Genomic DNA, 16,078 nt, shown 5'->3' with positions numbered 1-16,078 from the left:
GAATGCAACAGTATTTACAAGTGCTTCTGAAAATTCTGTTTGCTCCAAGTGGGAAACACCGCACTTACCACTCCCGGGCAGCTCAGAGGCTATGAGAAGTCCCACACATTGCTGTGGCTGCCACCACTGGCTCCACAGTGACTGCAGGGAAGCTTCTTAGTCTTGGCTGCTTGCCATCAGATAAACTCCCCCAAGTACAGCCAGAGAGAGACTCAGAGCTAAGTCCCATTCCACACAGATTCCCTAGGGCTCAGTGGGCAACAAGTCTTTGAAACCTTCGTCCTAACTGTGGCAATCAAGTCTTGCCTACATGTCTGCAACTTAAAGAGTTCTAATAATGAAGCTCATTCAAGTTCCTGGCCCCTTTGCAGACAGAATGCAGTAAATAACCATCCAGAATTACTCAGGAAAGAATGACATCAGCTGCAAGACTCTTTCTAATCTGGGAATTTGCTCAACTGTTTAAAAAGACATTCCTACTGGGCTGGAGGCTAGAGCCTGATAGCTCTCACACAGTCACCTTCCAAAGCAGGAAAAGACAGATAAATTCATTTCATAACTGCTCTGAGTCAGCAAACCATCACTGCAGAGGTTAAGGGCATCCCCCCCACCCCCACCGGCAAATGAAAGAGAATGTTCCCAAAGAAATGACTATGTTACCACTTTAAAGAAAAGCTTTCAGTCTGAAGAGCCCATCCTTTCCTCAAAGTAAGACTCTGGTTTCCCTTTTGCTCCAGTCAGATGGTTGTGGCTGAACAAACAAATGTCAAGCAACTTTAACAATATGTAAGAATTTCTTGGTGCAGCCTCAGAAGACAGGCAAGACACATGCTTGGCACCAGCAGCTGGATGCCTGGCCCATGTACGTGGCCCAGTGAGACTGGTGAGGTAAGCCTGTGCAGGCAGAGGCCAGGGACATCTAGGGAAGGAGCACAGGGCACTGAGCGGCTGGCTCTGCCCTGTTGTCCTATCAGAAAAGCACTCACCCCAATATGGGTGAGAATTAAAGGAGTACTTGCTATGCTGACAATTATCTATAAAGTATTTTTTTTTTTTTTTTGTACCGGAGATCGAACTCGGGTCCTTGCACTTGCGCAGCAGGTGACGAAACCACTCAGCTAAATCCCCGGCCAATAAACTATTTCTAATAGGGCATTTGCTCTGGAGTGCTCACTTAGCAAACACTTGCAGATTTTCTGTTCAGTACAGTATGCATAGTTTTTGAGGTGCTCTGATTAAGGGCAAAAGAAGTAAACCTGGAACATGATACAAATATCACCACTGGGGGGGGGGGCGCATGCCTCTGGGGACTGGCCCCAGCACTGTTCTAGGCACTGGGGGATGCTAAGGAGGAAGATTTCCAGCTGGCTAGAACAAGAAAACAATTAGAGGGGACAAGCAGCATGTGACTGAAGCACAGCAATAGTCTCTGTACATTTTTTGTATGGAAATAAATACTGTATCTTTAAATTTGACTCTTTAGAACCTTTTGTTAGAATGAAACAGTGTCTGGCAGATAGTTAACACTTAAATATTTGCTGAATGAAAAAATACTGTGGAATGTGAATAAAATACATGCATTACTATGACCCCATTAGACATGTGACTTAGCTGAGAAGAGTTAAGAGTTCATCAGTGATGAACAAACTGAAGGGAAAACAGCAAGATACTGTGAAGAACACTGGGGTCTGAGTCAGAATGAGGTCAGGTTCAAGTTTTTCCACAGACAGACTATGTGACCACAGAGAAGTCAATCTCCCTCCATGTTTCACCCACAAAACGAGGTGTCTCCCTAACTATCTCAAAGGCTGAATGCTTCCCTACCTATGTTGAAGGGTTGATTGTCTCCTATTGACTTTGAAGGATTGTTATAAAGATGAAAATGAAATTTAGACAATCTACAATGAGCTCTGAAAACCAAGAAACTCTTAAAAATAGAAAGAAAAAATTCTCTATCAAATAATGTCTTGAGTGATGGCTACCATTTCCATGAGTGGTTTCAAATGGATTAAAATCTAATTAGAATTTGAGGTACAAAGGAGAAAACACACCTTTTTTGCAAGTCTATCCAATTTCCTACTGACCTGTTTGTGATACAACTTACATATGCCTGTTAAAACAGTCACTGACATATAATGCCTCTGAACTTGACAAATAAAAACACACAACCATTATGAGGAATAGTTTCACTGGGTCCTACTCTTTCTCCAGGGGAAACCTGGGAAGGGGCATGCTAAGTTCCTAAATCACAAAACAGATGGACCAGACCTCCAAGGCTGATATGAGAGGGCAGGAACAGCTGTTCTTTGCAGCAGGTGAGGTAACTATCACTGCTTCAAAAATGAAACGAGATGAGTTTTTTGTTTTTTAGTTTATTTTGGGGTGGGGAGGGAATAAGAACCAAGAGAGATTATGTAAAGGTGCAAATTTCCAATGATGAATGCCATTATATTGTATACCTAAAATGTATCAATAAAATATGAAAATGTTAAAAAAGAAAATGAAATGAGAGCTCTCTCTGCACTTGCCTTGTTGTTCTGCATCCCCAAAGTTCCTGGACCCACCATGCTCACCACTGCTTCCTGTGTAAACTCCTTTGCCTGGAAACCTTTCTTTCCTCTACCCAGCCAACTCCTACTTACATTTCAATTGTCCAACAGTATTTCCTCCATAAACTCCTCCTTGAAGCTGCCAACTCTCTTCAGGCTGAGTTACGTTGCTCTCTTCATTCCCAAAGAACTAGTGCTTACCACAATGTCATGTCTGTCAAAATGCACTATGAACACTGTTTGGCAGACTTCTGTACTTGCAGGCCCATTTTCACATGCTCAGAACTGGCACAGATCCTGACTCATCACACACATTAGTAAAGGACAGAAGTGAAGTGAGTGAAACCCTAGGGGTACAGAGGGTCTTCTGACCAGTTAAGAAGACCACAAGCGATCCGCACTCGTGACTGGCCACTCAGGCCATTTTCTTCGAGATGGATACTGGGACTGGGACCACAGCAAGGCCCTATTGGCCCCAGAGAGGTTTATAACCCTGATTAATAGGTCTCCAGTGCTCTGCTCTAAAGCCAACAACAGACCCTGAATCCTGACATTTTATGATTTAAACTGAAAAGCCTATAAAAATCAAGAATTTTAGAAAGTCCTTACTTCTCATTCTTCAAATAATTAAAATGCTATATAGGCAAGCTATGAGAGTCTCAGTGGGACATCTCAGGCAATAGAAACTACAGGGTGAATAGGTCCCATTAGGACATTTTACTGCCCATCAGTTGTGAAATGAGTCACCTTGATCATAAGGCTACCATTCCCCTAAAACCCACCAAAAAGGTCCTGTGAAGTCCTTCACCACAGGACCCCTTTTTAGGCCCCACCTGCCTGGACTCTTCTGCCTAACGTAACCTCCCCCTTTTCCTGACCTTTTGAATTTACTGTGTGAATCTTCTTTTTAGCCCTTAATCACACACTATCATGCTGTGGCACTGAGGTTGTAAGTTTCCTATGATTGATTGTCAGACCCAGATCAATTCCTCTTGTCAGCTAAATAGTATCTGTATACTAGAGACACCCTGATATTTCTTGTGCCTCAAAGAAAGCAAGGACAACTGCGAACTGAGTTTCTGCAATCTCAAAACTTCACTCTCATACCAAAAATAGCATGTCAAAATGTTTCTGAGAAACCAAAAATTGTTGCTCAGAGTAGCCAAGAATATAAATAACTCATAAAATATCTGTTGTTACAATGAAAGGCTACTCCATAGATGGATCAAGAGGGCACAAGGAGACATGGCTGAGCTGTTGTCCCTGCAGCTGCTTAAGAACCAGGGCAACAAACCAGAATGTGTAGTGTCAGAGGTCACACTGAAGCATACTTTCCCAAACTCCCAGTATTTTTAGTAGCAATACATTCCATTTAGAATGGAGGCTTCCATATCTCAAACTTGCAAATAGATGTAACAGTAAATGCTGAGACATGTCATTTAACAAACAAGAACACACTTGATAATTATGTCTGGTTATCCATGGGTCCCAGCTAGGAAGAGAATCCTGAAGAGGAGAAAGGAGAAATATGTTTAATATTAACTTTAATTCTTTTACTTTAAAAGAAAAAGCCATAAAAGTAGATGGACATACAAACTTGTGAGAACTGCTCTGATTTTCTTCTAACATCCACTGTGAAACCTGGTCTCATCACTCCATGGACTAGCATGGAGAAATCTTACTAAATTTCCTTTCCAGAGTAACAAAATGTGAGTTCACCGATAAGGCATTTTGATAGAGAGCAAGGTATCCCTTGTTTTCAGGATAAGAAATAAGACCTCAAGCAAAGACAGGCTTCAGGGGTGGAAAACACTGCTGGATGCTGAGTGGTTGATGCTCGAGTCACTGGAGCTGTCCCAGAGGAAAGAGCAATAGAAAGAGGTTGTATCTGTTGAGCTATGCAGCCACAGAGCTCTTGCCTGTCATTTATCCCTTGTTCACAAGTAAGAACAATTTTCCATTTCCCTTTCTACTTGTTAAAATGGAAAATTAAAATGTGTGGGAAAAATTAAGTAAATATTAGTTGATTCTGTATTTTTACATGCCTTATAGCCACTAGGAAATAAAGGTGTTTTTCTTTATTTCATTTCTGCAGCATGTGTCAAGAATATGATACGAACTCCTCTCTTTAACATTACAAAGCATATTATATATATATAATTACATTACACACACACACACACACACACACACACACACACACACACTGCTTTATTTATTGTTTTTTGGTACCAGGGATCAAACTCGGGACCTTGGGCTTGCGAGGCAGGCAGTGGCACCACTGAGCTAAATCCCTGGCCCTGCTCTGCTTTATTTAATCTGGGGAGGAAAACTCTCTTAAAAAGATTGGACTTTGATCACTTAAAGGGATGACATCATAGAATTTTCTTTGGATGTGAAATCAGTCTGAGTTTGTAGTGATTCAGGCTAACCTGGAAAATGGCCAGAGAAAGAACAGCAATGAATCTGAAGGAAGAAGAGTAAACAGGCTCCTTTTGGTAAGTTCATGGGAATACCAGCTTTGAAACAAGATCTCTTATAATTACTCAGTATTGCCTCACCACAAAGGAATGGAATTGACCTTATTAACAAAACCCTGGTATCTTTGCAGAAAACAAGCCTGCAGGCTTGAGAAGGGATAGGGAAGGCATACAGGGGGTAAGCTGAACTAGAGGCTAACTGCTGGTCAGCATGCCACAGCTGCACCTCTGCTTGCCTCATGAACGGGTGGAGTGCACTGGACACTAGCCTCCAGCAGTACTTGGGAATCACATTTCTCTTTGCATTTATTTATTTATTTTTGGTACTGGGGATCAAACTTGGGTACTTGCGCTTGTGAGGCAGGCAGTGGAACCACTGACCTAAATCCCCGGCTCTCTTTTCATTTATAATATATCTCGCATGCAGGAAATAAGTGCTGCTGTTTGGATACCATTTCAAATTTATTTTTTAAAAAAGGAACTTCTACTAAAAACCTTAAATGGTGCCCTTTTTCTTTTTTGGTACCAGGGATCGAACTCAGGACCTTGCGCTTGAGAGGCAGGCGCCAGAACCACTGAGCTAAATCCCCGGCCCCCAAATTGTATTTTTGTTTTTCCAAGTACCGGGGAGCAGACTCAGGACCTTGTGCTTGGAAGGCAGGTGGCGGCACCACTGAGCTAAATCCCCAGCCCCAGGTGCCCTTTTTCTATTTCTTGCATGTGTGATAGCTGTTCTTAGACTAAAACTCTGGAGGACTTGCAATGTAAACACTGAATGTAAGAAACGATTGTGCTTAGAACAACCAATAGCAACCAGATACAGGAGGGAGCTGACACCAGGAGGAAGACCTGCACCAAGTAGGACCTGCTTTCTAATGGCCATTAGCTAGAAGGCAGGCTCCAGTCTTACTGACTTGAAGAACCAGAGAAGTGAGTTTGGAGCAACCACAACTGGTGGAAAATAAAGGGGAAATTGTAGAAAGAAGAAAGCCAGAAAGGGAGTGTCTGTTTTTGAGTGTAACTGTGCCCAAGTATCTGGGTGAACCTGGAACCATGCACATACAACTCCAAGCAATCCAGCTAAGGCTAAAAGAACCGAACACAGGTCTGACCTGTTGCCCACATCAATGAGAATTTGCAGTGCAGGATTAGCCAAGTTAACTGCTTGCTCAAACCAACCAACCAACCAACCAACCAGCCAACTAACTAAACATTTGTGAGGACTATAACTGAACGTAGAGTTTGTACCACCTGTTAGTCACAATGTGCAGGATATAAGCTAAACTTAGTTGATAGACTGCAAGTTTGAGCCCAGCCTGGCTGGCTTAGTGAGACATTGTTGCAAAAGTTTGAATGAAGGAAGGAAGGAAGGAAGGAAGGAAGGAAGGATAATGTCACCCATTGCAAAGGTCCTAGATTCATTCCCTGGTAGTAAAAAAAAAAATTATGATGAATAGGAAATGACAGCAGTGAAGTATAATATTAAAGAGCCAAATATCAATTCTATAACAGAAAAATATGCGAGATAAAAATATCCATGAGATAAGATGATTGGTAGGATAGGGAAAACAGAAGAGTTAGGGAATTTGAAGATAAATCAGTAAGAATTACCCAATTTGAAAGGGAAAAAAGGATTGGTGGAGGGGGAGGAAGAGAGACAGGGAAGACAGTAACAGCAACAGAGCCTCTAGGATTAGCCCTGAAGGACACTATTGAAAGGTTTAGTATAGATGCAACTGGAATCTCTGAAGGAGAGATGGAAAATGAAACAAAAAACATATCTGAAAAAATAATGGAAGGCCTAGCATGGTGCTCTACACCTATAATCCCAGCTTCTCAGGAGGCTGAAGCAGGAGACTCAAAAGTTCAAGACCAGGCAGGGCAACATAGTGTGATCTCATTTTTTAAGGGAAAAAAAAGAGAAATAATGGTAAAAGTTTTCCAAATCTGCCAAAAGACATTTCACAGATTCAAGAGGCTCAGTAAACTCCAAGTATGATTAATACAGAGAAAACCACAACCAGCATATCCTAAGTTGCCGGGGGAAAATGACACACAACACACAGAAGAACAGTTATCTGAATGGCCAGTAACTTCTCCTAGAAACAACAGGGTAGAATACAGTGGAAGGACAGCTTTAACATGCTCATGATGGGTGGTAATTTGTGTCTTGCTGCTGGGCAGCTTGAACCATCAGTGGTACATGCACGACTGTTGCATTGGGTGCTTTTTATTAGTAAAAAGACTGATAAAAGTTGTACAAGCTGCCCAATGCAACAGTCGTGCATGTACCACCAGTGGCTCACACTGGTGGGAACGTGTTAAAGTGCAAAAAAGAAAAGAAAAAACAATCCTGACAACCTAGAATTCTATATGCAGTGAAACAACTCAGTTCACTTTCACTTTCATTTTGTTTTGTTTTTTTGGTACCAGAGATCGAACTCGGGACCTTGTGGTTGTGAAGCAGGCGCCAGAACCACTCAGTTCACCTTTTTTTGGTACCAGGGATCAAACTCGGGTCCTTGCGCTTGAGAGGCAAGTGGAGGAACCACTGAGCTAAATCCCTGGCCCCATCAGTTCACTTTTAGATAAAATGAAACTAATGGAATTTACCACCAACAGACCTGTACACTAAGAAATGCTACAGAAGTTTCTCACTGTGTGGGCTCAACATATACAAATGTCATACACATACAAATATACAACAGACAACAAATAGCATAATAGAATGAGGTGGTAGTAAATGTAAATTCTGTATTTTCATAAACTACAACTACCAATTACAAGTAGACAGCAAAAGGTTAAAAACATATACTATAATCTCATGTGAACACTTACATACAATGCAAAAGGTATTGTTAAAATGTATATCTAAGGGAGGAAGAGGGGTGGAAGATAAGCTATTTGCTTCAAATTTCCAAATACTCTCAGTCAAGAACTCATATACTACACATAGAGGACTTTGCTTCTCTCCCCTTCCTGGGCTTTGGGTACAGTTAGTGAGGTCACTATGCTGGGTTGCTCCACCTCTCCATTCAATCTTTCTTTCTGTCCTCTGTAAAATGAAGCAGGGGAGGCACCCACCAGAGCCACACAAGTTTCATTTTCCAGAGGAGAGAGGAACATTCACGTGGACTCCATTTTCCCTTAATGTTTCCAGGGTTACTGACTATGGGGACAAAATTTAGTGTACAGGATTTACATTGTTCAAGATACACAGAAGAACATGCAGCCTATGACCTTGACTCTGCCATGTGACGTCTAAACTCAGATTCTTAACTGAAAAGGGTGAGAGTACTCACTCATCCCTAGTAGGAGCTGTGAAGTTCAAACAATACTACTGACGATGATCTATCAGGGTATGACAGTATTATTCAGTATAACTGAGTAATTTCTAATGAAATCCAAGTCCAAATTTCACTTGCTTACTGCACACAAAACAAAACTGGAGAAAACTGTGAAAGAGATGTATGTACATGTTGAGCTCTGATTACCTAGTTGTAGTGAAAACCTATGAAAGGAAGAAGTAAAAACAGTCAAGACATGATTTTTAGTGGAAATAATTTGAATTTTACATGAAACTTCTACTTAATTTAGATTCACTATTTAGTTTATAGGTGTAAGGATGCTGCTAGCATTTTAAGAAGTAAATAGGGATAACTGGGAAGCAGACTCCTTCTTTTGATAGTATCTAGACTCAGGAGGATAATAAGGAGAAGGAAAATACCTGTGTGAGGAGGCTAAGAAAGCATTTAGTTACTGACTTTGTAAAACTTTGGAAGCAAATATAAAACTATTTAAAAAAAAATACGAAGAGAATAAGTACAAGCAACCACATACCATTAATCAAACCTACAGCTTGTAATTTGGAGTTGGCGTTGTAGAAAAAATGAAGAATCAAAAAGCACCTTGAATATTTAAGAAAGGCACCTGCAGATAGATACTTTAAAATCAGTATCTCTGTAAGACTTTCATTAAGTGTCAAAAAAAAAAGTGATTTTCAACATCTGGATAGTACGAATGGCTACCACTTTTAAAGCACCTTCTATGTACTAAAGGAGGCTATACACTTTCTTCACTAAAACCTCATGACAGCTTAGAACAGTAAGCCCTGCTGGCCCAAGAGCCAAGTCGTCCCAGCACTGTACCAGCAGCTGAGCATTCAGGTTTAATTGTAATGTTGGCACTTTGTGATAAATAAGTGGGTTCCGGGTTGCAGTTTTGGCACTCAGTCTCTAATAGGTTCGCCATCACTGCCTTAGAAAGTAGCTGTCGCTGGTAGCCTCATTTTGGAAAAGAGGCTAGGAAGGCTTACAGGTGATCTCCAGGGACAGCCAGTGGTGGGGCTTGGGCTCGAACTCAGGCTTGCCAGACTCCAAAGCTCATAATCTTACAGTTATGCTGCTGTTTATCTTATAATAAAATTCAAATAACCAAACTGTTCTAAAAGTAACCAGTAACTACGGATCTTCAGAAAAAGCTTCATTGTTTCTAGTAGCTACAATTAGACTGGATAAAAGTATATACGCGGGCTGGGGATTTAGCTCAGTGGTGCCGCCTGCCTCACAAATGCAAGGTCCCAAGTTCAATCCCCGGTGCCAAAAAAAAGGGTATATATGCACTGGGCATGGTGGTGCACGCCTGTAATTCCAGCACTTGGGAGGCTGAGACTGGAGGATCACCATGGGTTTGAGGCCAGCCTGGGCTACACAGTGAATTCAAGGCCAGCCTGGACTATAAAGTGAGACTCTTATCTCAAAAAAAAAAAAATGTATACACCTGTCTTGGGCTGTGTGTATCTAAAGGCATTTTGGATAAATTATTTCATTTAATCCTGAAAACAAGCATGTGGGCAGTATTTGTGATCCTATTTTTAGAAGTAAGTAACCTGTCCAAGATCACACAGCCTTTTAAACATTCTTTGAAAAATTTACACACACACACACAGATTTTTTTGCTAGCTTGAATGGGAGCCTCACAAATCAACTGAAACATAGTTTCTGTTCTTGAGACACCTTGTAACTTCACTTGGGCCTAATACCAAGATGCAGCATGAATAAAGATGTAAGAAACCTGTATCTGCAGGCACTGAGCTAAGCTTTAGCCTTGATCAGATTCTTCCAGGCCCAGTATTGTAAGATACAATTAAGCAGGAAAACAGGACAATATAGTATATAGTTAAAACAATCAAAAAGCCCAAAGCAAAATCACACATGCGCGCCCACACACACACACACACACACACACACACACACACACAAACCCAAACACCCTGTGCCCCCCTAAAACCCAAAACTTCTAGTACCCTCCTAGTATCCCAAAGACATGGGCTGGCTCCATTCTGCCTGAAGTTAACTCTGCAAGACTCAGCCTTGTCAAAACTTCCACACCTGTTCCCCACTATCTGTGAGATTACTAGGGCCACAGCCATAAAATGCAACACATTCAAGATATGTTAACAAAACAAGAACTGTATAGCCAAAAGAGCAAATACTTTGAAAGTAACACCTGGAAACTGTGTCACTCTGAAAGCTCCCCTCTCTGGGGTGCTCCATGATGCTGCAGTACCTTCTGATGCTCAAATGTAAGGAAGCAGGAATTCTGTATAACAGGACATTTTTTTTTCTGTTAACTCAACAACATTAACAATTTGCTCATCAGTCCAAATCATAAGACAGCACTCTCCTAACATCAAGGAGATGGGTCCTAAAATCAAGGCAGTGGGGCACGATGGCTCTAGCTCTGGCCAAGTTCAAGAGCCTAGGCACACAGTTTGTCTCCTCACCTGTGCAATGATAGTGAAGATGCCACATGTATCTCCAAGGACTGTGACGAGTCTGTGGCAGGATGCCTGGCAACACAATGTGTTCGAGAACAATTACTTCTTCATATTCTAACTAGTAAAACTAACTGTAGAGGATAGAGACTTGCTATCAATGCAGGAAGCTCTTTCTAAAGAGCTCAGTGACAGAAACCAATCTAAAATATGACTGTCTTCTAAGGCAATGCTTATGACCTGAACATACAGGTTCAGGTAAGTTCCTTTATGTACCACTTATATACTGTTACTTCCTATGTGAAACTGGCTTGCTTAGAAATAAGTAATAATTTCCCAAAGTTAAAGGGCTAATGGTCAATCTGGATTCAATCCCTAGTATTGCAAACAACAAACAAAACCCTGAAAAACAACTACTGTTGCAGCAACTGAAAGTTTTGCTCACTGTTGGGCACACTAAAAAGCGGTACATCCAGTTTGGAAACTGCCAGTGTCTGCTAGGGCTAGACATGTGCACAACTTCAGACTCATCTCAGCTGACTGAGATGCCCTCATGTGTGCTCCAGGGCACTCATAATTCTTTCTTGCAGCTGTATCTTGACAGCCCCAACCTAGAAAGCATCCAACTGTTCATCAATCATAGAGTGGGTAAATAAACTACAGTACATTCACAAATGGGACACTATACAATAGTGACTATGGGACACTATAGAGCAATGATTACCTGAATAAAATGTATGAGCTTATACACTAACTTGTAAATAAATGGTATGTATCAATGAGTACCATCATATGAAGTTAAAAAACAAGTTGACTTAATCCATGGTCAGGATAGTGGCTGTCCTTTAAGAGTGAACAGTAAAAGAAAAGGGGAATCCTGGCAGATTTCTGGGATGCTGCTTTCTTGTTCTGGGTACTGGTTAGACATGTCCAGTTTGTAAAAATTCACTGAGCTGCTCACAGAATATTCTACTCAGTGCTGGTGAATGTTTTTATACCTCAATAAAAAAATTAAGAAATAGATAAAAGTCATGGCACAAAAAATTAAATTGACAATTTTGTTTATTGCCCTTAAATCCCTTCTAAAAAGTCTTAAGAAATTTAACACAACCTTAAAATATTTCCTTAACCTGAGATAAAACCAACATTCTTTTTTAAATTTTAGTACCAGGGATCAAACTCAGGATCTTGCGCTTGCGAGGCAGGTGTAATGCCACTGAGCTAAATCCCCAGCCGAAAACTGACATTCTTTTTTTTTTGGTACCGGGGATTGAACTCGGGTCCTTGCGCTTGCGCAGCAGGAGGCGAAACCAGAGCTAAATCCCTGGCCCCAAAACTGACATTCTTGAGCAGGATATGGTGGTGCATGCCTGTAATCCCAGCACTTGTGAGGCTGAGGTAGGAAGGTTGTGAGTTCGAGACCTGGCTGAACTACACAAGGAGTTCAAGATCAGGCTGCACTTTACAGTGAGACCCTATCTGAAAAAAAATCAAAACCAATTCACCAAATAAAACTCTGAAACACACTCTCCCCCAAGAACTGAATCCAGGGCTTCTGTACTGAGCTATAACCCCAGCCCTTTTTATTTTCTGCGACGTGGTCTCCCTAAATTGCTCAAATTTGGCAATCCTCCTATCTCAACCTCCAAGAATGCTGGGATTACAGGTGTATACTACCATGTCCAGCTCTCATATTGTGTCATAAACATTTTTGTCAATGAAAGAACTGATGGGAAATGGTATTTTTGAGCAGTAGCTCCATAAAAATGTTATTTATTTTTTATTTTTATTTTTTTGAGACAGGGGCTCGTTACATAGTTTAAGACTGGTCTTGAACTCACTAGGTAGCCTAGGGTGGCCTTGAACTCTTGGTGATCCTCCTATCTCAGCCTCCCTAGTGCTCAGATTACAGGTGTGTGCTACCATGCCAGGCTTAGAGCTGTTTATTATGACTTCTTTGGCACAATACCAAAGAATTAACTGAACCTAAACAGGGACTAAATACTTTTCCGTTAAAAATTGTTTGGTACACTCAATCTGTCATTCATAAGGGAGAAAAATGCTAGCCTATGTTACGGGAAATTTTCACTGTTGGTCACTTAAAATATTCTTATTGAGGATTTGTTAACACTAATGACCACCTACAGGTTAACATCATTCTACTTCTCTATAAATTCACCCCTACAAATACGGAAACAAGATATGAGTATGACAGCTTCCTTGTGTCATCAAGATCTTTTCAGGAAAGTATGACCAAGTAATTTTCCTATGACTTTGCCTAATAGCTTCATCACAAATCTCACTTTCTTAAACTCATGCAGTCACACAGTCCAGTTCAGGATGAGTAGAGGCCATAGTGAGAAAAGACTGCTTACAATATGTGCTTTTAAGCTTGAGAAAGAGAATGGGTTTGGAAACAGGTTTGACTACAGTGGTGTGAATAAGGGCTTTCCAACATTTATTCTTTGTGAAAACCCTGGAAGAAAAAATTTTTTAAAAACCTCAATAGTAGAAACTACTTAGTTATTGTGATACACTGTCCATGTAAATACTCAAGCAAGTGATTTTATATATATATATATATAATTAAGTTAAATTTTATCACCTTATTTGGTAGCCCTTTATAAAGGTTCAAAATGCAAAGTTTAAACTCCATTTCAGATGAAAACAGATACTGCAGGATAAATGAAGGCTCAGTTAACAGTGCTCAATGTGCCCAAGCAGACATCATGAACTACAGCAGAGGCACGAGCTCCACCAGTGCTCCTGGCTGCAGGTGCGGCAACACCAAGGTGAGTATGACGATCCCTGTCCTCAAGGAGCCTCAGTCTAGTAGGGAGGAGACATACTAGACTGTGAGCTCCTCGAGGGCAGGAAAAGTGCTTCGGTCATCTGTGCCCCAGTGACCAGCACCAGGCTCAACAGCGTTTGTGAAATGGAACTGAATGCAGGTGATAGCTATCTATGGCAAGGTGGGGTAAGTACAGGAACACAGGGCACTGGAGACTCGGGGTAGAGGCTGATCAATTGCAAAATTACAGAACAGCCAGTGCAGGAAAGAGGCCAGGACAGATGGGGAGGGTCTCCACAGGTGGAGGAGGCATTCCAGGCTGGGGCAGGGAGTGAATTTAGCCATGGCATGTGAAAGGGGTAGGAAGATGTTTCCTAGTCATAACTGAAGGAGGCCTAAGTGTTACCTGCAAGCCTTTGCCTGAACATGAGTGGCGGTGGGAACCCACTGGAAGTTGGTTTGAGTAGGGAGTTACCTTTCATTGATATTTCTGGAAGACTAAATCAGTTAGATCAGACAGATGGGAGACAACCTGGGGGAGGAAGAACTGGCTCAGAAGAGATGGTAACAGCTTTGCTTTTTTTTTTTTGGTACCAGGGATCGAACTCAGGTCTGTAGCTTTGCCTTTTTGAAAACACAATGTTCTTTTTTTTTTTGTACCGGGGATCGAACTCGGGACCTCGTACTTGCAGGGCTGGCGGCAGAACCACTGAGCTAAATCCCTGGCCTGATAACACAATGTTCAACTGGCAATTTAAAATCTAGGTTTGGGACTTGTGAGAAAAGGCAGGACCAAAGCTAAAGATGATAATAAAGAGGAGAGGCAGAGCTCATGAATAAGCCAGAACACTGGGAAAAGTACTGAGCGCAGAGACGTGGCTAACACCTGGCCTTTGTGGTAAGGATAGAGGGACAGCAAATAGGCGAGGGAGGGGTATGCTTGACAGGGAGGGGGATGAGGCTAGTACCAAAAAGGAGGGAATTTCAAAGACAGGAGCTGACAAGTTCTGAGGAAAGATCAAAGAGGAGCAAAAACATTTCTGAGAAAACATGAAATAAACCTATGTTCAAAAATACATAATACATAATAGAATATGTAGGACAACAATTAATCAAGATACTGGAGATTTTTAGCTTGAAGAAAATTGTGGAGAGAGAATGCTGCTGTCTAGAAATACCTGACGGCCTACCACAAAAAAAGGAGCACAGAGTTGTCCTACGGGGCAGTGGAGACAGCCTGTGGGCCAGAGCATGGGAGCAAGTGCATGGCTGGTCTTCTGGAGCACCGTTTTTGCTGCACATATAAAAGCACTGCGTGCTCTGCCCCTAGTGCTGGACTGGAAGCTCTCTGGAGCAAGGACTAGGTTTGGTCACTGTGAATCCACTGAACCTACCTCAGGGCACAAATGTACTTAGCAAACACTAGCTAACCAGATGAGTCATTCACACGTCTTCTAATATATCTTACTTCTCCTGAGATGCTCCCTGTTAGAAGCCTTCTTCTAAGCCGCCTGAAGGTGTGCCGAGGCCTAGAGGAGGCTCAGACACCAGCTAAGAATGGTAAGCCAGATGAGCTTGCAGGGTCTTCTGGATTGTAATATTTGGAGATTTTTAAAAAAAAAGATTGAAATATAGCATATAAACAAAAAACTCATACAAAATCAGGAAGTCCCCCAAATGTGAAAAGAGGCAGTATGGCATACACTCAACCACAATGTTGTTAATGTAATTAAACTCTTTGTGATCACATATCATGTTAAAATGACATTTATGAAGGTATTTGATTCAACAAACATTCATTGGATGCTTACATGGTGTCCATTCCTAAGCTTGGCACTGACTGGGCTACAGAAATGAGTGAGACATGGTGATGCCATCAGGAGCTGAGTTGAGCTGGGGACTCAGACAAGCAAACCATGACCTTCCTGAGCCAGGCAACAGGTAGACTGGCCAGACATTTCTATGAGGGACTTGGCACACATGTGGTCCCTGTGTGACCCCCAAGGAACAGGGAGTACTGGAGGGCTGGGGTCTAACAGTGTCTAGCACAAAGTGAGCCCCAAAAAGGCAATGGTTTTGAAATACAACAGTATAACTACTCAAAGAGTGCCAAAAGAGGGGCTATCTCTTTGGGGTACAGGGTTGATTGGGAAAATTTCCCAAAGGAGGTAATATCTAAGCTGGATTCTGAAGACTAAAACATCAGGTGGCAAAGACACCTGGCATGTGGAAAGGCAGAGAATTGCACCAGGAGACTTGAATAGGTATTGCTAGAGCATGAAGGACCAGGGAGTGAAGGGACTTGATGTGATGAGATTTAAGTAGGGATAAAATGATTATGGATGTGTTAAGCCATGCTAAGTCAGAAGCTAGGTCAGAGAGAAGGGATCATAACTGGAACTTTGTTAAGATTTTAAGATATAATTCACTAAAGACTCTAGCTAGGTACAAAGAAGAGTAAATCAAAATTAAAAGTAATTGC

At 41.6% G+C, this 16,078-nt stretch overlaps 1 protein-coding gene across 50 annotated transcripts in view; it reads right to left on the bottom strand.

The window, feature by feature from the left end:
* Positions 1-16,078, bottom strand: part of Ptk2 (protein tyrosine kinase 2) — a 347,380-nt gene that overhangs the window by 62,415 nt on the left and 268,887 nt on the right. The window contains exon 1 of one of the 50 annotated variants that reach the window (XM_087187146.1): positions 69-4,666. The exons of the other annotated variants lie outside the window; for them this stretch is intronic. The gene's annotated coding sequence lies outside the window, so the exon portion shown is untranslated. Of the gene's footprint in view, positions 1-68; positions 4,667-16,078 lie in introns of those variants that run through there. 50 annotated transcript variants of the gene reach the window in all.

Source organism: Heterocephalus glaber, unplaced genomic scaffold (assembly GCF_053883595.1).
Source record: "Heterocephalus glaber isolate CG9 unplaced genomic scaffold, H.glaber_assembly_v1.0 deba00000281, whole genome shotgun sequence".
Classification (NCBI taxonomy): Eukaryota; Metazoa; Chordata; class Mammalia; order Rodentia; family Bathyergidae; genus Heterocephalus; species Heterocephalus glaber.
This window is presented reverse-complemented; position numbering and strand designations above follow the sequence as displayed.